We start from the raw sequence: 20,340 nt of genomic DNA on the forward strand, positions 1-20,340 counted from the left end.
TCCTCTTCCTCCTCCTCTTCCTCCTCTTCCTCCTCTTCTTCCTCTTCCTCCTCTTCTTCCTCTTCCTCCTCCTCTTCCTCCTCCTCTTCCTCTTCCTCCTCCTCTTCCTCTTCCTCCTCCTCTTCCTCCTCCTTCTCCTCTTTCTCCTCCTCTTCCTCCTCCTCTTCCTCTTCCTCTTCCTCCTCCTCTTCCTCTTCCTTCTCTTCTTCTTTTTGAAAGCAAACTGTGTTTTGTGTGAAGGACTTCTCTTGTGATGAGAGACATGTTCAAATATTCCGTGGTTACAGCTTTTTGTCTTTTCATGGGTGGACGGTGAGAAGAGACGGTAGCTGGGCTTTACGATTTCCTTATTTGGCAAAAAAACAAAAAGTTGGCAACCTTTCATTGGTTCCTCAGATTTCAATATCTGAAGTTTTACTGGCCCATGAAATCCAAAAATTTTGCCTCCAGGATTTTCTCTAAGCAGACCCTCTTCTAAGGCTCCTGTCGGGCAGTCTCCTGCAGCTCAGCTCTGATCCCTTTCCCATCCCCTTGCCCTGTGGCCCTCATGTCCAAACTGAGCTCAACTGAGTTTTGGCTTCCCTGTTCCCAAGATGAAGGATATTCCTCTCCAAACCAAGGCCACTGGCCAAGAGTCAGCTCTTACTTCCTGTTCCATGTCCTGTATGACACCCGTGGAAGCTCTCCTTTCCAAGCTGCTGGGCTGGGGCGTGTAGCTCCTGTCCACAGTCATCTTTTGGAAATGATGACATCATCTGCCCTTGGAAACCACAGAGGGGATTTGTGGATTATATTTTGGGAGCAGTACAAGGTCTATTTTGCACTTGGGGGTCTTGGTACCTACTGTCAGTCATTTAGAAACATCTCTTTATGTGGTTAGGGAAAGGATATTTACAGTGTTCAATTTATAGTGCTGGAAGTCTCAGCTTTGCTTGAGCTCTCAAATTTAGACTGTTACTCTTCCAAATTGGAGATTCTCAGAGGCATTAGAACATCACAATCATTCCCTTTCTGAGGATTTAGACCCGAGAGTCCTAAAAGTGTGTAAGATTCCCCAGGCAGATCTCCAGTTACCAGAACTCAGGCTGTGGTTTCTCTGAGCATGTGTGTGGACTTGTAGGTGCAGAAGCATTGGGAGGAGATTGAGTTGGAACCACCCTGGAAATTGAACTGGGTTCTCTTTTTTGAGGTGCATTCATTAGCCGTTTTTCAGAAGCACAAGATCAGGCTCTTCTAGTTCAAGAAATTTCTAAATTAGGCAGGTTGTTATGTTGGGGGAGTACGCGGTAGACCATAATCTCTCCTTGGGCACAGAGAAGTGTGGTGAGCTTGTCTGAGGTTGCATAGGGCTCTGGTCCTGGAGGCCAAGCCCAGGTGCCAGAGAGTCCACACTCTGCAAGGTCTCAGGAATGGTGATATGGTAAAGCCTGAACCTGGAGCTTCTGGCAGATACTATGGACTGTTCAGACTAGCTGGAGTGGTGGGGAGGGGCACAAAACAAAAAGCCATCCAAGAACTGCACATTAAAGATCTCAGCCACTTGAGAGTACACAGCAGAACAGGGCCTACTCATGGTACTCATCTCATGGTTCACTGGAGTTTGGGGAAGGCCAGTGATGGCGACAGATACTTCTCTTGAGTTATTTCTGGTCACTTCTACTAGCGGCGGCTCCCTTCAAAAAGTCTTTGATATGAGCTGGGTGTGGTGATACTCTTCTTTAATCCCAGCACTTGGAAGACGGGGAGGTGGGGCTTTGTGAGTTGGACACTATCCTGTTCCACATAGTGAGTTTCAGCCCAGCCAGAGACCCTGACTAAAAACAAGAAACTAGATGAAACAACACAAAATAAAAATTCCTTATTGCTAAGGGTTCCCAGCTCCTCGCTGGAGATGAGCCCAAGGCTTCGCTCCTGCTCCACCATGGCAGTCTACTCCAAGATTATAAGAAAAGTCTCTCTGTGTGAGTGTTTGTACGTATGGGTGAATGCACATAAGTACAAGGGCCTCCAGAATCCAGAGGACAATACAGCTAGTTATGAGCTATATAACACAGATGCTGTGAACTGATCTCTGGTTTCCAACTAGAGCTATTACCCATTGAGCCATCTCTCCAGCACCACCACCACCCCGAATTAGTTTTTTATTTTGAGATAGAGTTTTATGATGCTACTCAGATGGACCTTGAACTTGCTATGTTCAAGAGAGGCCTTGAACTTATGATCCTCTTGGCTTCCTCCATAATGGCTAGGGTTATAGGCATACAGTACCAAGCTTGGCTGATAAAATTTTCTCCTGGCTTTGAATAGGTCTAGAATACAGAGAGTCCAGCCAAATTCTTGGAGATAAGAATTTCCTTAAAGATATTCAAGCCGGGAGGGCAGATACGTGATCCATTCAGCATGCCTTCTTTTGGATGCAAAGGTCAAGAAGGGCCTGCCTTAGATTTCTGAGCTTTGCCACGGGATCCAAGGCTCTAGAGCTAGCGGAGCCTCTAGTCACACATGATATCAAGCAGCCCCTTTCTCCCGGCTTTGGAGACTTCTGAATTGGATTGCCACTACCCCATTGTTAACCATGCACAGTGTAGTTCTCCATGTGGTAGGCAGTGGATCCTCTTCAGGATTCAGGAAGACCTCACTGCTCTCTGAGATGGAGCTAATGCTACCAGAGTTAGAATCAGGTCATGTCTATTGGGAGGATGGCTTGAGGTCCTGAATGGAGCAGGACCAGCTTCCGGGAAGCTCATTGAGATGACCTGGTCTCTAAGAAAGTTGATCATAGACTGCTCATCAGTAAGTCCCTAAAATGAATGACTAGAGTCAAGAGGCATGAAGAGAGGAATTGCTCAACACTACTTGCTGTTATTGACTAGAGCTGGCTTCCCATATAAAAATCTCCTGGGGCCATGAGATGGCATCAGGAGAAAACGTGCCAAACCTGTTCCACTGGATGGTGGCGTGTTTGCTCCCCGTTCACCTGTGGAACACCCCATCTTCAGCACCTCCTAATGCTCAGAATCCTTTCCTCCCATTGGTCCAAGTCCCCACAAGCTCAGATCCCCCTTCTTTCAGTGTTTGCCATCTTTGGGCCATTTATCCCTCTGGGGATGCCCATAGGGCACAAACAGTGTAGATAATGCCATGAGAAGGTGGAGAAAGCACTGGATACCCAATGAGGTGGGGAGTTGGGAGGCATGTTTGGAATCTTCAGGCATGTCTATACCTGAGGCTCAACCAAATAACAGTATCACATTGCCTCTGCCAGATCCACTCAGGATAGGCAAGCAGCAGGCTTTCCTAAGGGGCTGGGCTTTGACTCTCTTCTCCTCAACCTCATGCCAACTTGAATTCCAGAGAGCCAGCTGCAGGGCCCAGGAACCCAGAGACCCTCTCCAGGTTGGTAATAAGGCAGATGACTGTCAGCAGCTTTAGCTTAAATAACTCTGATGATTGCCCTGAAACCTCTGTCTCAGGGGAGGGGACTAGAGAAATGGTTTATGTAACTCTTTGCTTCTTTACAGGGCCTGAGGATTTTAGGGTGATAGGTACAGTACATACACTCTACTACATAAAAGCCCAACAGAGTCTGGAGTCATTTTTCAGCCAGTTTGTTTGTTCGTGGTTTTTTTTTTTTTGTGTTTGTTTGTTTGTTTGTTTGTTTGAGACAAGGTTTCTCTATGTAGCCCTGGCTGTTCTGGAACTCACTGTGTAGACCATGTTAGCCTTGAACTTGGAGGTCTGTCCTCTTCTGCTTCCCTAGTGCTGGGATTAAGGCACTTGACATAATGCCTGTCCTCCGTAGTCATTTTAATGTATCTGTGGCAAGACTGATTTCAAGAGTTACAGAAGTAGGATAGAGGCTGTAAGGAGACTCAGGCCAGGCCAGGCCAGGTCATGTTTCATTGCCAAATAGGTTCTAGCCTGGTTGTTGATTACTGCTACCAGATCAGGAGAAAGCCTTGTCTGAGGTGTTCTCAGATTTTGGAATGCTTTGAAGGCACTGTGACTGTATAGTGTCTTACGTAGTCTTCTAGGTCAGAACTAATCTTCCCATTTCACAGACAAGGAAGCTAGGGCTCAGAAGGATTTAGGACTCTGCATACATTTGGTTGGTAAGCATCTGAGCTGTGATTCCAGTGCAGGTCCATTTGTCATGGAGCCGGGCATTTTCCACTGCAGCATGAATCTTACCTCCCTAGGTACGAGTGGAGGATTGGTGAGGGAGGGATGGGCATCCCTGGCTCGGCATCTTTCCTGCTGGGACGGCACTTTCTGATACACATCATTTGTCAGCTTGTACATTGACTTCTGCGATCCCAGTAGGTGAAAAGCTCAGCAGAGAAGCTAAAGTTGAGCTCGGTTTGCGGCTCACGAGTTAGAATCCAGCTGGCTTTGTGGGGGCCGCGAGAGCCAGGAACAAGTGCGATCATGTGTAATGAGAGAAGAGCCATCCACAGCGGAAACAGCTCTGCGCAGAACTACCAGTGTGCCCTGTCTAGAGAAGTCTTGCATGGAGCTGGGCCATCTGTAGAGGAGTATTCGAGCATCGCTATTCCCAGATAAGCACGAAAGGGATCTGCAGTTTGAGATGGGGGAGTTCAATTAGAGGGTCTCACTGGTCTTCATTAGCAATGTGAAAAAAAAAACAGTCAAAGGACTGGACTATTCCAGTGCTAATTCAATCTGGTGAAGACTCAGCTTGCTTTTAACTCTTCATTGGCGAGATGGACATTGTTCTGTTGTTTGGACGATGGTGTAGGGGCACAAGCAATGGCATGGCCTCACCAACCTTCTCAGTGCTTTCAGATGGCTGCTCCTATCTCAAGATGACTCGATATCAGGCAAGAATTGAACTCTGACTATCCAGGTCCCTGTGCGCATGGTATTTCTCTGTGTAAAAGAGCCTGCTGGCAGTGAACTTTAAGTAGTATAAGGCCCAGATGATCTGGAGAAGGTATGGCCTGGGCTATTTGTGTCCCTCACAGGAAAGATAGTCAGTAGGAATGGTGTAAGTTAGTTGCTAGAAGAATAAGGAATAACTGCTCCAGCCAATTGCAGAATGGAATGTGGGAGTAAGGGTCTTCTTACAGAGACTATTGGATCATGGAGCTGGTAACAGAAAAGTAGACATTCTTAAGAAAGACTAGATGGACAGATAAGACCTTATGGTCTGGAAGAATCATGAGACTCTAAGACAGCAGAGGGCCCAGGATGCCAAGCTTGTCCTCTTCTCAATAATGCTGTCCTCCAGCACTGTATCTCAAAGCTGTGTCCACTCACTGGCAACTGGTTCAAAGTCCTCTGGGTATCAGTACCTGTCACTTTCCTTAGGGACATTAGCTCACCGTCACAGCTATACCCGTTTCTCCTTTTTCCGCCTCTCTCTTGAGCATCCCTGATGCTCGACCGTACTTTAGAGTCAGCCTACCTGTTTTCTCTGCCCATTGCCATCTTTGCTCTCCAGCTGACTTCTAGTCTGCCCTCGGATCAGCCTTGTATGCAAAGTCTAGAGGAGGTGCTGGGTACTTTCCACTCTGTACCCCTGGGTTAGCCTTGATTTCTGGGCCCAAGTTAGTGAAACTACTCAAAAACAGCTTATGTCGTGAAGGTTTAATTGTAGAGGCTTAGAGTTTTTCTCAGATCTCTCTGTAGAGAACTGATTGGATCCTGGGAACGAACTAGAATCAAGAGGCCGACTGTACTGGAGCTAGCTGTTGTTGCTCTTGGTGTGTATCTCACTCCTGTCCCTCAGTGCAGGGAAGAACTTCAGCCTTGTGGGCAGCCCACAGTGGGAGAAGGTGGGGGGTGTTCCTCTTGTGGACATGCTACCGGCTCAATCATTTGGAAGTGGAATGGTATCTTTCTTCTCTCAACTGTAATCTTCACTTCCAGGGAGGAACTTGGGCCAGGTGAGATGGAGGGCCTACCCTGTGTCCCCAGCATGGTGGTGCTAGGTTATGGGAACATGGCTATCACCAAGGTAACTGTGGATGCTGTGATGGTCAATTTCTCCAAGGTGGCTTGACAAGAATTTGGCTTAGAGAGCTTTTATGTCCCTAAGCAATCATGCATGAGAACTCGTCTTACGTTTACATACGTGTACGTGATGTATTCAAGTCATATTTCCTTTCCCCTTCCTAGTCTTGGTGATCTCCTTCCTCTTCACTACTAGCCCCCTTCTACTTGTGTGTGTGTGTGTGTGTGTGTGTGTGTGTGAGAGAGAGAGAGAGAGAGAGAGAGAGAGAGAGAGAGAGAGCCCATGGGGACTTTACCACTGGCTATATAATAAAGAAAATGTTCTCCCCCAACATCAATGTTAACTATATATAAATTCCACGACAGGGTGTTGACCGTCTTATGCAGGTAATGACAGCTGCTGGGAGGTCAAGAGTGCATCGGCCACTGTCCTGCCCAGAAGTCAGAGTTTCCCATCCGCCCCCCTCCAGCTCTTACACACTTTGTGGCCTTCTCCTGTGATAGCACTGAAGAGGGTACTATGCGTGTCTCATACAGCCGGGCACTCAGTAGCCATTATTCTCAGTACTTTGACCTCACGAGTCTCTGCAGTCCTGGTTGACCACTGCAAGAAGAAGCTCTTCTGATCAAAGATGACAGTTTTCTTTGCCACTCCTACCTGACCACAAGGTCCAGGAGGCTCGTGACTGAAGCATGGCAGTGTGACTGAAGGAGTCCAAGTATGGCTATTCCCTGTGCCTGCAAAGGACCCAGAACCTAGACTTTGAAGGCTGTTCGAGCCCTTCCTTTGCCCATTGGTAAAAGTGTATCCTTCTAGTGAAGGCCAGATTGAGGTGTTTCATCAGACACCAGGGCATGAACATCTCAAAGCCTGGTAGCTGGGAAGCTCAGCGCTTGCTCAGTTCCCTCTTTTATAGTATAAGGGAATCCTCCCATTGCCCCTCACTCCTAGGAGCCTGAGGAGGTCAGAGTCATCCTGTTTGGCTTAAGTTAAAATCCATGTAGGCAGTGACTATGGAATTATTTCTTGATATGACCATGACGATTTAGGCCTGGGAATTTGGAACTATGTCACACTGGCTGTAGCCCCCATCTAAAGAAACAGCAGAGATGACAAGGAGCCTTCATGCACAAGAAGCGGCAGAAAACACTGGGCTAGATTCCTCTTTTCCAGCTACAGATGTCATAAAACCACAGCCAACCATGGAGGTTCAGGCAAGAGGGGCTATGATGTGGAGGAGGCCGTCAGAAGGTCCCAAGCCAAGATACTGCCTCTTCTTTCTTCTCTGTACTAATAGACCTCGGGAAGCTGATAGCCCAGTCCTGCAAAGAATCACACGGAGTCACTTTGATCTCCAATACCCAAATCTCAGTGAGCCACGGAGAGACGCTTAATCTCTGTTTCTTTGTTTCGGGTGGACCTGAACCTTGGGAGCCTGAGAATGGTGATGGCCGTCTTCTGTGTGCCTGGTGTTGTTGAAAGCATGTGTGGACCTATTACCTTGATTACTTTTATACTGCAGAAAAAATGGAGGCAGGAGAGGGATAAACTGGTTCTTAGTTCCACCAGTGGGCAACTGGTTCCTAACATCCCTCTTGCTCACACTGATGAGGGGAGAAAGTTTTTCCTCTCTCAGCTGATGGAGGAAAAATCTCTGCCCTAGTGAGCCCTCCCCGGGCAGTCCTCTGAGCTTAGCCAGAATGGGAGTTCGTGGTGGAAAGAAGAAAACTGAAGGGGATTGGTCTTTGTTCTGAGAGTTTTGGGTGTGTGGTGGGGCAGAGTGGGCGGACACACAACATACAATTCATATTTAGACAAGCCACACCTTTCTAGAGGGATGTGCTTACAGGTCATATGGTGCATTCCAGACAAGTACGATTACAGCAGGGGGCTTAGGGAAGGGTATGTTCAATAGTTCATGACAAGGTCCTTGTGAACTGTCTTCATCTCTACCCGGCTCTGAATTCTTCTACTTTCTCTTTTAGCTGGGAAGGAGGAATCTGGGGGCTTCTCTGTGGGTGGCAATAGCCTTGTGCTTACCCATCCCACTGTCCTAGGATAACACTGGAGAAGCCTCCAGGGTACAGAGCTTACTTTGCCGGTTCTTCCTCCTCCAGGCCCAGAGCCCCTCTCCTCCGTCCACCGCATGTGTAGACTGAGCAGGCAGGAGGAGGCAAACCCACTAGGATCTGTGTCCCAAGGGCTGTTGGAGGAAGGTCTGCAGAGACATACTCTTCCCTCTCATCTTGCCTGACTTTTCTGGAGTCAGTAAGTGGGTGTGGGCGTGGGCGTGCAGACCAGAGGATGGTCTGGAGGGGCCCTGGACTGTTTAAAACAGAACATGTCTGCAGCCAGCCAGAGAGGAGGTCAAACTCTGGGCGCAGGGCTGGAATGTAAGGGGCCAGGCAGTGGGTGGAGCTGAGGTTTCACCCTTCCTGGCAGCTTGGAAGGCTTTGCAGTGCCCTTTGGGGAAGGTGGGGCTGCTCAAAGCGGGTGTGTAGAGTGGGGAGGGATTCTACCCTGCAAATTGCTGATGCCCAAACTGTACATCAGACCAGGAAGGGAGCGTGCAGAATCCAAACATTTGGCTGAGCAGAAGTACAGAATTGAATCTAAGGTGTGGGGCCTCTCAATGCTCTTTGCCATTGGAAATAAATCAGGTTAAGCAAAGCTTGATTCGAGAGAGAAACAGGGTAGTACTGAGCCAGGGGCAAGGAAACTCAGAGAAACACATGCATGTGAGTGTGTGTCCGTGGTCAGAAAAAAAAAAAAAAGCCAGGAGACTGGATAGAGCTTAACATTGAGCTCTCACCCCCAAAGCCTTATCTAATATATAAATCTGTATTTGTAGTCTCCGGATTCTCTGAGCTTCATTCAGGTCGCATGAAGCCCAATCTGCTCCTGCAGCCAACGTGTCTGGAAACACACAACACACGTGTCCACCCCCTTCCCTCCTTGCCCTCCCACACGCCTCGGCTCACCCAGGAGCAGCTGTATTTCATCAGCATCTTCACATGTGCATGCGTGTGGTTTGGGGTTTCTTGAGTGGCTGTTTATGGCTAGAGAATTGCCTGTTCCGGCTCTGTCGTAGAAGGACCATCTGGGCTAAATTGATTGCTTCCTGACCTTTGTCCACCCTGCCCTTGGCCTGCCCTTTCCACCCTGAAGATGCTCTCTAGCTAGTGTTTACCTTCCTCCTCTTAACTGTGCGCTCTCCCCAGCTGCAGCTGCATCTCGAAGATGGGGAGGGGGCTCCAGGTGAGAAGTTAGCTTTCATAGATGACTCCTGGAAGCACTTAACAGTGGCCCCCTCTGTCCTTTCATCCACTCTAGGGGCAACAGGATTCCTTCTCTTATGTCCACTATGTCCCCAGGGAGGAGGAACTGGCCCACTCTATAGCCCAGCCTTTGTAGCAAAAGCACTGGAATGTGGAACTTTGTAGTCCACTCTCTCTGCCCAGGGATGCTATTTCTAGGGCTGACTTGCTTTTCAATGCTCAAGTAAGATAGGGCACACAGGAGATGTCCACCTCCAAGTACAAAGGCTGCTAGGGACAGGCATCCCACCCGAGACCCTCTGGCATTGCTTACCCTGGCTGCTAGGACAAGAAGATCTAGCTTGGGTGATCCTTTGGTCTGAGGTGGGGGTCTCTGGGTACCCTTCCTCCCTCCTTCCCTCTCTTTCTTTCTTGAGACAGGGTCTTACTGGTTGGTCTAGAACTTTCCATGTAATCCAGGCAGGCCTATAAGACATGGCAATCTTCCTGCCTCACCCTACTGAATGGTAGGACTGCAGTTATGTATTCTCTCTGGATGTTCTCTTGATGGATGGCATCTTTTGAACCAAATCTCTCTCTCTCTCTCTCTCTCTCTCTCTCTCTCTCTCTCTCTCTCTCTCTCTCTCTCTCTCTGTTTTGTTTGTTTGAGACATGGTCTCAGTAAGTCGTCTTGGCTAGGTTGGCCTAGGACTCATAGAGATCAGCCTGTCTCTGCCTCCCCAAGTGCTGGTATTAAAGGCGCGTACCACCATGTCCTCCTTTGAACCAATTCTTAAGCATCCATCTTTCTGTGACAAAGTACTGAACCAAGAGCTTTGGTAGTAAGAATTGGCCTTCATTTCTGAGGGATAAACAGTCAAGGAGTCAAGGTAGATCCAGGCAGACAGTAACAGTCATTGGCAGCCACTGAATGTTTATTAAATGCTGGCAACAGCCTTCAATTCTCCATTGGTGTAATCTCATCTAATCCTGTAGCAAACCCATGAGTGAAATCCTAGCATTATCTCCTTTGTACAGCTGAGGGAAAGAAGACAGAGGGAGGTGCAGTCACTCACCCAGAATTCTGTAAGTAGTAACTGGAGGAACTAGGATCAGGCATGGGGCCTGTTCTAGAGCCCTAAACCTCAAGACTAGTGCAAATTCAACATAGTGCAAACAAACGGAAGAGTTAGCTTGTAGATGGAGCATGCAGAGGGAATTTCACGCTGCGTAACTGACACCAGGCTGGCTCTATCCTGGGCCTGCTCCAGCTCTCTTGCTTCCTTAGCAGAGCTGAGGCAGATCACCTGATCTGGGTCCTGTGTGGGGAACAGCTCAGAGGTGCCTAGGTCTGGGGGTGAAGGCAGATGGATGATTTGCTGATGCTGTGGCTTGGGACGGTGCCTTGATTTCCTTTATCTTCTGTGCCAACGGTCAGGTTTTCCTAGGGGAAAGGAGAGAGATTTGGGGGTCCCCGGATAATCCTTGTTTCAGGAAGCAAATGTCTAGCCACAATCCTTTGTCCTCTCGTTACTCTTTGTCCTGTTGCCTCCACAGTGCAGGCTGGAGAGGGAGGAGGGTTTGGCTAATACAGTTGTCAAACAGCTGTGACTCCCTTAAAAAAAACAAACTTTTAAAAACAAGGATGTTTTCTTGCGTAACCACAGACCAGTTAGCAAATGCTGGAAACACGCACAACATTGCTACAATTCTATCATCCGGTATACAGTCCTAATTTCACTTTACACTTAACCTAAAAACATCATGCAAAGCTATTCCAAGATCACCACTCCCCACTCTTATCTGGCTTGAGCTTTTCTAAGTTGCTTATACCCTGTCTTTGCTGCATCTTTCTGGTCTTCTCCAGCCTTTCCACCTCCTGCTCCTCCACCTCAGCCCTGAGCTGGGTTGCCTAGGATAAGGGTATGGAAGCATCCTTCTCAGGCATAAAATTTAAATGTGGGTGGGGATGAGGCACACCAAAAATTCACCAAACAGGATGAATAATATTTTTTTTTAACTTTAATAGATGCATTTATTTTATGTATATGAATGTTTTGCTAGCATGTATGTCTATACACCACGCACATGCCAGAGGCCCATGAAAGTCAGTAGATGGTGGTAGATCCCCTGGAACTGGAGTTACCAATGGTTGTGAGCCACCCACCATGTGAGTGCTGGGAATTGAACCCAGGTCCTCTGTAGTATCAACAAGTGCTCTAAGTCACTGAGCCATTTCTCTGGTCCCATAGATGGATGTTTTAGTACAACATTAAAAAGAAATCGTGAAAAACATTTGCCATTTTAAAGCAGGTCAGGATCAACAGCAGTACCTCTCCAGACCACACCGGAGCCCGGGGCCGAGGGAAAATGCCCTAAACACATAGCTTCCTTGACATGACATATCGGTGCTCTTTGTGCCTGTTTATTGTATTAGTTTTTATTTCAAAAAATACAATTGCCACAGTGGTGGTGGTGTGGCCCATTTGCTCGACTCCCAGGGACCTGGGTTCTGTCATCAATGAGGCAAAACAACCACTCTAAATTTGCACCAGAGTGGTATAAATCTTGGTTGCTGAGATTGGGGTACTCCTTATACTTTGTACCCCTGTGCCCTGCAGGACTGGTTTATCCTCCTCCCAGGCATCCCATCCTCAGAACAAGGGAGAGAAAGGTAGGGCTCCCAGCCAGAGGCTCTTCTCCTCCCTGGCCAGAACAGAGGGAGGGTGGGGATAGAGAGGGGGGAGAGGAAGGGTACAGAGGCCTTTGGCTGGGAGCCTCTGGTCTAACAGCTTCCAGCTGCTTCCACACCCACTAGACTTCCGGCTAGGGAGTGGTGTTTGGTTGGCCTTTCCCCCTCTTCACATCAAACGTGTGATCTAATTAGATCCCTGGATCCCCGAGCCCTCCCTGTGATATCGCAGCTCCCCTCAGTTGATTCTGATCCTACCCTGCTAGGTCTTTTGCTGTTTGTAGCCACCTCCAGAGCTCATGGGAGTGTTGTCCACACCTGGGACTGAGTGAGCTCAAGATGTGGGTCTACATTTCCCAGGCCTCTGAGAGCCAAGCCAGGGCAGAGGGGCACAGCCTTGCGGAGCACAGGAGGAAAAGACCCCAAGGTAGGTTATTTCATCCAAGACCCTCTCAGAGCTTTGGAGTCACTTGTGTTCATTTGTTTATTATGACTCTGTGTGTGTATGTGTGTGTGTGTGATGTGGAGTGCAGATACATGTGCCATAGGTGGTATGTGGAGGTCAGACGACAGCTTTGTGGAGTTGGTTCTCCCTTCCACCTGTAACGGGTCTCCAGGGATTGAACTAAGGTTGTCAAACTTGCACAGCAAGCACCTTTACCCACTAAGCCATAGCACTGGCCCCTTGCTTCTGTGTTTGCTTAGAGTTGGTAACACTTTCCTGCCAGCCTCATGGACCATAAAAGAATCAAATGAAATAGTGGTGGATGTTTGCTGAATCATGAGGTTGTATTGGACATAATACAACCTTCTGTCATAAACAAGCAACCCTTTAGGTTTATGTGCACACATGTGGGCCTGCCTGAGTTATTCGCTGCAGAGCCATGAGGAAAACACAGGTTGGTAAGGACCCCTGACCATCCCTGATGTTCAGTGCTGCTTCCATCAGAGGGAAGAGGCCACTAGGAAAGAGAGGCTGGCTTCTGCCAATCTCATTTCTTCTCTGAGCGCCATCCGCACCTAAAACGTAAGGTGTGCATTAAGAGGAAGGAATTTTGTCTAAAGCCTTTTCAACTGAAGGCTTTTCTTTTGTATACTTTTACTGAACTATATAGTTGACATAAAAATGGCATAGATTTAGAGGCTGAAACAATATCTGTTGTGAGACATTCTGCCTTTTTTAATTTGGGGGATGAGGTTTTACTATGTAGCTCAGGCTGGTCCCAAATTTGTAATCTTCTTGCCACAATTAAGATAATAAAGGGCAGGGGAATCTAGCTCAGTGCAAGGCCTTAGGTTCAGTCTCTAGTTCAGCCTGTGTGTGTGTGTGTGGGGGGGAGTCCCAATCACTCCCCAAAATTGCTTCCTGTCTCTTTTGTAATCCCTGTTCCACCCTGTCCTCAGGCTACCCTGGTCTACTTTCTGCCACTGTAAATTAGCTTGCAATTTTTAAAGCATTTTATAATAGACTCTTACAGTGTGTACTCTCTTTTGGAAAGGTCTGGGCTCATTCACTCAATGTAATTGTTCTGAGATCCATGCATTTCATTTCATTGCCTACGTTAGTAATTTATTCTCTTGCTGAGTGCCACCCTGTCCTGTGGCTTTGTGTTGTGTTCACAGGTTTGTAGGGAGCTGTTTTCAGTTTGGAGGGATCATAGAAAGGCACTGTGAGCATTGGTGTCCATGTCTTTGTGTAGGCACAGGCTGTAAATCCTCTCCATAAGTATGGAGGAGTGGAATAGATGGGCTCTATGGTGACTGTATCTTTAATTTCTCAGGAAACAGCTTGCTTTTCTCCAGATAGATGCACCTTTCCTATCTGTTCCAGAGCCTCTACCTGCTGGACCACGGGGCATCGGTCAGTCTGTTCTAAAACCTCGGACACTCCCACACATTCGGTGTACACATGGCATCTCATGATCATTACACTGTGCACTTCCTGTGTCTCCTGTGGTGGTGCTTACTGTCTCCATATATGTTGTGTGCCCTTTATGTGTTCTTGTGGAAATCTCATGTCAGTTCTATATGTGGGATACTCTTTAATGGCCTTTCATTTTTGGAACAATGTCTTTTTAAGAACAACATCTTTTATTTGGTGAAGTTTGTTTTTATTGAGTTTTCTTGGACAACCCCAAACTCTCTTGAGATTTTTCTCTCATATTTTCTTCTAGAAATGTACTTTTAGCTCTTGTTCTTGGGGCTATGGTCTATTCTAAGTTGCTTTTCAGCTGTTGAGTTTTGCTGGGGGTTTCTTTTTCTGTAAGATTTATTTAGTGTGTGCATGTGTTTGTGTGCATGCCCATGCATGTGTATTCCTGGCTCTCTTGGAAGTCATAAGAGGGCATCAGATCCTAAGAAACTAGAGTTATGGACAGTCGGGAGCAGCCATACGTGTGCTGGGAATCGAACCCTGGTCCTCTGCAAGAGCAGCCGGTGTTCTTTAACATCTGAGCCATCTTTCCAGTCCCATGCGGGTTTCCCCCTTTCTCTGGTTGGTTGGTCGGCATTTGGATCCACCATTTGTCCAGTGTCCTGTATTAAAATCACCTTTATATCTTGCTCAATACAAATTTATCATAATGGATGAATTTATTTATAGGAGTAAGGGCAGCAGGTGCAGGGAAGGAAGGGAGAATCCTAAGATTATCTATCTGGTGGCAGCTCCTCTCTCTCCCTACGGGTCCTCCTTTCCCTTTGGCCCCAAGGCCTACAGGAGGCTCCTTCCTTTCTCTTTCTCCATCAACATTAGCTGGAGGCTGGCTGATCGAAGCAGGAAAGAGGACCAGTCAGTCTCTGTCTCTAGGTGACCCCACCCTTTCTTGCTCCAGTTTACATTCCCCATCTCCTCCTCCTTCTCCTTTTCCTCCTTTTCTTCTGTGGTAGGACTTGAACTCAGGTCCTTTCTCATGCTAGGCTGGTGCTCTACTGTGTAGCTATATTCTCAGTCCTTCCACCTCCTTCCTCCACCTGGTTTCACCTCATCTTAGACCTGCTATGTAGCCAAAGATGACCCTGAACTTCCAATCCTCCTGCCTCTCCTTCCCTCATCTCCAGTGCTGGTATTGTAGATTTGCACTTTAGTGCTGGGAACCAAACCCAGAGCCTGTGAATATGAGGCAAGCCTTCTGCCACCTGAGCTCCACTTGGAGCCTCAGATTTTGTTTTTATGAGACATGGTCTCCTTTGGCCCAGGCAGCCCAAAACTCATGCTCTTCCTACCTTGTCTCCTGAGTGCTAGGAGCTATTCTTAAAAAGTTTTCTGATTAGCGTGTTCTAAGTCCTTTGGATTTCCTTGTGAATTTTAGATTTTATTGTGTCTCAGTTTTTATAAAGAACTTGCTGGGATTTTGTTGCATCAATAGAAAAATATTGGGAGAATAGATGTCTTAATAATATTGTCCTTTGGCCCAAGAAAATAATTTCTCCTTTAGATCTTATCCATTTCCTCTCAGTAGTGTCTTATGCTTTTCAGCACATAGATTTTTGTATCTCTTGTTAAGCTTAGCCTTAAGGGTTTGGTATTTTCCCACTATTATAAATGGTGTTTTCATTGCTTGTTGCTAGTATGTGGAAATACAACTAATATTATTCCCAAGTGGCTCCCTACCCCTTTAACCTCAGTTCAACCTAAGGTGCAGGGTGTCTGCCTGATACCATAAGCTTTTAAACTGTTTTTGAAAGCCCCAACATCTTGCTCTGTTGAAATCTTTTCAGGGGTGGTCCTGAGGCAGCCATGAAGGTAAGGTGAGGAGGAGGAAGGAGTCAGAGTAAATTCAAATCCTGCATAAAACACTCAAGGGCAAATGGGGTAGATAGTATTGCCCCTTTGAGAAACCAGGGCAAGCTAGGCTCCAGGCGACTGGGAAGGCATTACTAAAGATAAGATAAGGACCCCTGGCTGTTGTGAATGAGGGTCCTGAGCCACAGTGGCTGGCTTACTGATAGGCAAACAGGAACCAAAGTGATAAGGAAAAGTGCCAGTTGCTAAACCTGGCTGGCTGAGGTTCAGAGCTAGTCATGCATCTGGGGCTGTAAGGAAGCAGAGTGCCAACTGTGTGTGTGTAGCAGAAGGAGCTTGTATTCTATCTCCTATGGTATTTTAGTTATACCCAGCAGCAGCAGCAGCAGCAGCAGCAACAACAACAACAACAATAAACCTCAGGTAGACTTTACATAAAGGCACCGGGTTCCCTAGACAGTTCAACAAGCACATACCCATTGCATTCCTCGTGCTCTTATGGGATGCTCTGGCTTTGCCTCAGTCTCAAGGCGGAGTTAGAGACTACCTGATTTCTTCCTCAAACTAGGAAAATGTTGGCAAGGGACCATGGCGAGCTGAGAGCAGCAAGCAGGGAGCTGCTCATTTGCGTATTTCTGTATAGATTTGCATGTGCCCTGCACGTAGACACTTTTCTGTTGGATTTAGATTTTCTTAAGTCGGTTACCTATTTTTAAAGAGAAAAGGAGGGATTTTCGTCTCTCCCCAAGTTTGCCTACCTGTCACCTACGTGTTGTTACAAAGATGCGCAAATGATTTCTAGAACTTTAGAATATAAAGAATGTCCATGTTCACACAGTTCTTTACCTCTTGGTGTTTCCCCTTCTTGGTGTTTCCAAATCCTCCTCTCTAAACTCCTGAGTAGAGCAGAGGAGTAGGGGAGAGAAAGAGGAGGAGAAGCAGGAGGAGAAGGAGGAGGAGGAAGAGGAGGAGGAGGAAGAGGAAGGGGAAGAGGAAGGGGAGGAGGAGGAAGGGGAGGAAGAGGAGGAAGAAAAGAAGAAGAGGGGAAGAAGAACCCTTTAGCTCAGCAGCAAGTGCTCAATTGCTTAGGAGGCCTCCAGGATTCTGTCCTTAGAGCATCTTAGAGGTGTCCCTGGGTCTAAGATGGCCTTCTCTCTGCTTCTGTCCCAGGGCTATGGATACTATGACTACTTTTGTCTGCACACCCTCCTCAAGGAATAAATAAAAAATATCATCCCTCCCCCGGATCCTGGCTTCTCTATTGGCCTGCCTGGCAAATATTTCATAATGTGGGCTCATCCAATTGGGCACCATGCCAGAGTTAAGCGCCTCAGGGTGTAGGTGTGCTCCAATTAGGTGAAGAGACTTGGGTGGGACTTTCGGCCCTCTCTCTCCTCAAGGGAGGCAGCAGCATTATGAAGGTAGATGGCAGCCTGCTAAGAGTTGCCACTCGCTCAGGGCTAGGCAAAGGGGATAGGACAGTCCAGCAGCTGGATTGTGGCAGCCCAGCACTGAAGGGGTTAAGGCCAGTCAGCTTGTGTGGCTGTTAATGATTGCTTTCCACGGGGACCTGCTGGGTATTAAAGGGAAACCTTTCCCTATTCCTGAGTGTGAAAGGAGTTAGAGGCGGCAGAGACTAGGAATCGCACCAGGCTGGTGAGTAAAGTGGCTGTCGGTTTGGTATATGTTTGTCTCTGTGGTTCTGGAGCCGGTGAGGAAGTGCTAGCTTTGTGTTCAGCAGCCAGAGGGGCCTTTTGTCACACCACAAACAAATTTTCAGCTGGGCCAGACTCTAGGCTCACCCCCTTTTGTGAGAAGGAACTCTTCAGGATGGTTCTCAGATAAGGGGCGACCCTGACAGTCGAGACAGCTGCAGCTGCATGGCCTGTCCTGTGGAGGAGACAATGCTTTCCTGAAATCACCCCTTGTACAAAGCCGGGAGGCTCTCCCTCTCAGTCATTGTCTCCAGAGAGGGGCTAGGATCTCTGAGCAAAGGAGGCTCACAGGGACAGAGCCTGGGGGCAGTATGCTTGAAAAGGGCACAGAGACTAGGCTGTGGAGAAGAGCAGGCGGGACAGGCTGCAGGCAGAATTGGGGATGAACTGGTCATTCATTAGAAGACTAGGTTGTCATTTGGGAGTAAAACTGAAATCTAAAAAAAAAAAAAAAAGAACAAATCTTTTGCTTTTAGGTTTGTTGTCCCTACCCCTCAACTTCCTCCTGGAAGGGTGTGCCCTCACCCTCAACAGCGCTTGTGGTCTTTGACACCTTCTAGTAATGTGACCAGGAGTATGGACAAAAGTTCTTGGCTTTGTAAGAGGCAATGGGTGCAGTGCCTACAGAGGTGTGTGTCTGTCTGTGTGTATGTGTGTGTGTATGTGTGTGTGAGAGAGTGTGTAAGTATGTGTGTTGTGTATGTGTGTGAGAGAATGTGTGTGTGTATATATGAGTGTATGCGTGTGTGTTTGTGTGCGTGTGAGAATGTGTGTGTTTGAGAGTGTGTGTATGTGTGTGAGTGTGTGTTTGTGTGTGTGTGAGAGAGTGTATGTGTGAGTGTGTGTCTTATATGCTCATATGACTTTTTAAAAAGAAATTGTCATCAAAGAAGAAATGTTGACACCCCCCCTTTGCTAAGAGCTCTTTTGTTCCCCCTGTCTCTCCTGGGAGGAAGATGATTGGATGACATAATGCCTGTGATGGCCCCACCTGCATGGGGACGTCTCTGGATCAGAGCATTCCCTATGCTTGTATTAAAGGCAGATTTGAGAGACAGGGTAAACCCAACCCTTAGTGGCTTGCTGCAATGCTTCCTTCTGGTGGGATTTCCAGGAGGCAAACAGAAACCAGGACAGTAAGAGGGAGGCGCTGGCCACTAAACCCAGGAGGCCAAGTGCAGAAGGAGCCAAGTTTCTGGGCAGCTAAGGCCAAGAAAGAGGGGGAAGTAAAATCTAGGAGAGGAATGGACAGACTGGCCCTGTGTGCCTTGTATTCAGATTGCCAGCCACAAATGCAATCAGACAGCCTTTATCTAACCCTCTCTGGGGAATTACAGAGGAACTGCTATACCCAGTGGGGTGGATGTCACCTGTGGGCTTGCCACACATGCTCAGAAGGACCTCTTGTTTGGTTTCTATACTTGAGCTGTGAACTAGAGCCCTGTGTTTTTGTTTTGCACTGGGCCTTTCAGCAGATCAGAATTGCTCCAACAGGTAAGTGTGGGCAGACTCATCTGTAACTTGGATGTCACTGACCAAAGCTGACATTGCCTTGCTTTGGAAGTGGCCTGGGCACTAGGCCTGGGAGCCCTTTCCTTTCTCTGAGACCATTTCCCTCCCGTCTAGTATTTCTGCCTGGCATCTGCTCCTTGACTGTTCGGTTTTCCATAGATTGAGGTTGCATCACTGGTGACTCTCCAGGGCTTCCAGTCTGCATGTGGGGGGGCAGAGGTAGGACAGCTCAAGGAAGGAAAGAAGGAAGGAAGGAAGGAAGGAAGGAAGGAAGGAAGGAAGGAAGGAAGGAAGGGAGGAAGTGAGGAAAAATCCTAAGACTATCTATCTGGTGGCAGCTCCTCTATCTCTCTCCCTCCAGGTCCTCCTTTCCCTTTGGCCCCAAGGCCTACAGGAGGCTCCTTCCTTTCTCTTTCCCCATCAACATTAGCTGGAGGCTGGCTGGATCCCAGCAGGAAAGAGGACCAGTCTGTCTCTAGATGACTTCACCCTTTCTTGCTCCATCTTGTATTTCCCTGTCTCCTTCAATTATTAGAATTGTTTCTAAGTATGTCCCTCTGGCCCTATGCCAAAAGAAGGCTCTGGGTAGTGATAATTCCAGACTATGGAGTCTTGATGCATTGATTTAAAAACCAATGGGTCATTAAATCTTACTGTAAATGGATTTTCTTTTTTTCTAAACAGGGTCTCACTATGTGGCCCTGGCTGGCCTGGAACTCACTATGTAGACCAGGCTGGCCTTGAACTCACAGAGAACCTCATTCCCCTCCTCTGCCCAGATTAAAGCTCTGCCACCCTTGATTGGGTTTTGGGATGTGTCAATTTTGTTTAAAGATAAGATTTCTGTCCCAGGCTAGCCATGAACTCTTGGTCATTATTCCCTCATCTAGCAGGTGCTGGGATTACAGGCTTGTATGGACCACTATGTCCAGCCTTGATTTTTATTTTTTATCTCTCTGTTATAGCTGGGGGCAACTTTTCCATTCCTGTTGGTATAGTTTAGGACTGTAACAGGCCTTGTATTTCCGGGGATACTGAGCACATAGCCATTGCTAGAAGGGTTCAGTGGTTTGGAGTTGTCCCATATAATTAAAAATCGTTAGCGGCTGGGAAGAGTAGATCAGTACTGTCTAGGAAAACGACATTCTTGATGAGATGGTCCATGATGGTCCTGTCTAGTATGGCTGTCTCCGTGGCTACTAAGCCTCAGTGTAATACGGTTAGTCTGAGGCACTGACATTTTAATGCTTTTAAAACTTAATACAAATTTGAATATGACTAGTGACCACCAGACTGGATGGTATACAGGTGAGGGATGCTGTCGTGACCATCAGACTGGATAGTACAATTGTGGGGTGCTGTAGAGACCATCAGACTGGATGGTACAGATGTGTTGTGGTGACCACCAGACTGGATGGTACAGATGTGGGGTGCTGTAGTGACCA

The 20,340-nt window shown here is 47.5% G+C and overlaps 1 protein-coding gene across 11 annotated transcripts in view; it reads left to right on the plus strand.

The window, feature by feature from the left end:
- Plekha6 (pleckstrin homology domain containing A6) overlaps positions 1-20,340 on the plus strand; it is a 137,571-nt gene that overhangs the window by 64,933 nt on the left and 52,298 nt on the right. The window contains exon 1 of one of the 11 annotated variants that reach the window (XM_028764619.1): positions 12,174-12,353. The exons of 7 other annotated variants lie outside the window; for them this stretch is intronic. The gene's annotated coding sequence lies outside the window, so the exon portion shown is untranslated. Of the gene's footprint in view, positions 1-12,173; positions 12,354-17,110; positions 17,325-18,767; positions 18,878-20,340 lie in introns of those variants that run through there. 3 more of the 11 variants (XM_028764620.1, XM_028764623.1, XM_028764621.1) reach the window with 3 other exon arrangements.

Source organism: Grammomys surdaster, unplaced genomic scaffold (assembly GCF_004785775.1).
Source record: "Grammomys surdaster isolate TR1022 unplaced genomic scaffold, NIH_TR_1.0 145, whole genome shotgun sequence".
Lineage (NCBI taxonomy): Eukaryota > Metazoa > Chordata > Mammalia > Rodentia > Muridae > Grammomys > Grammomys surdaster.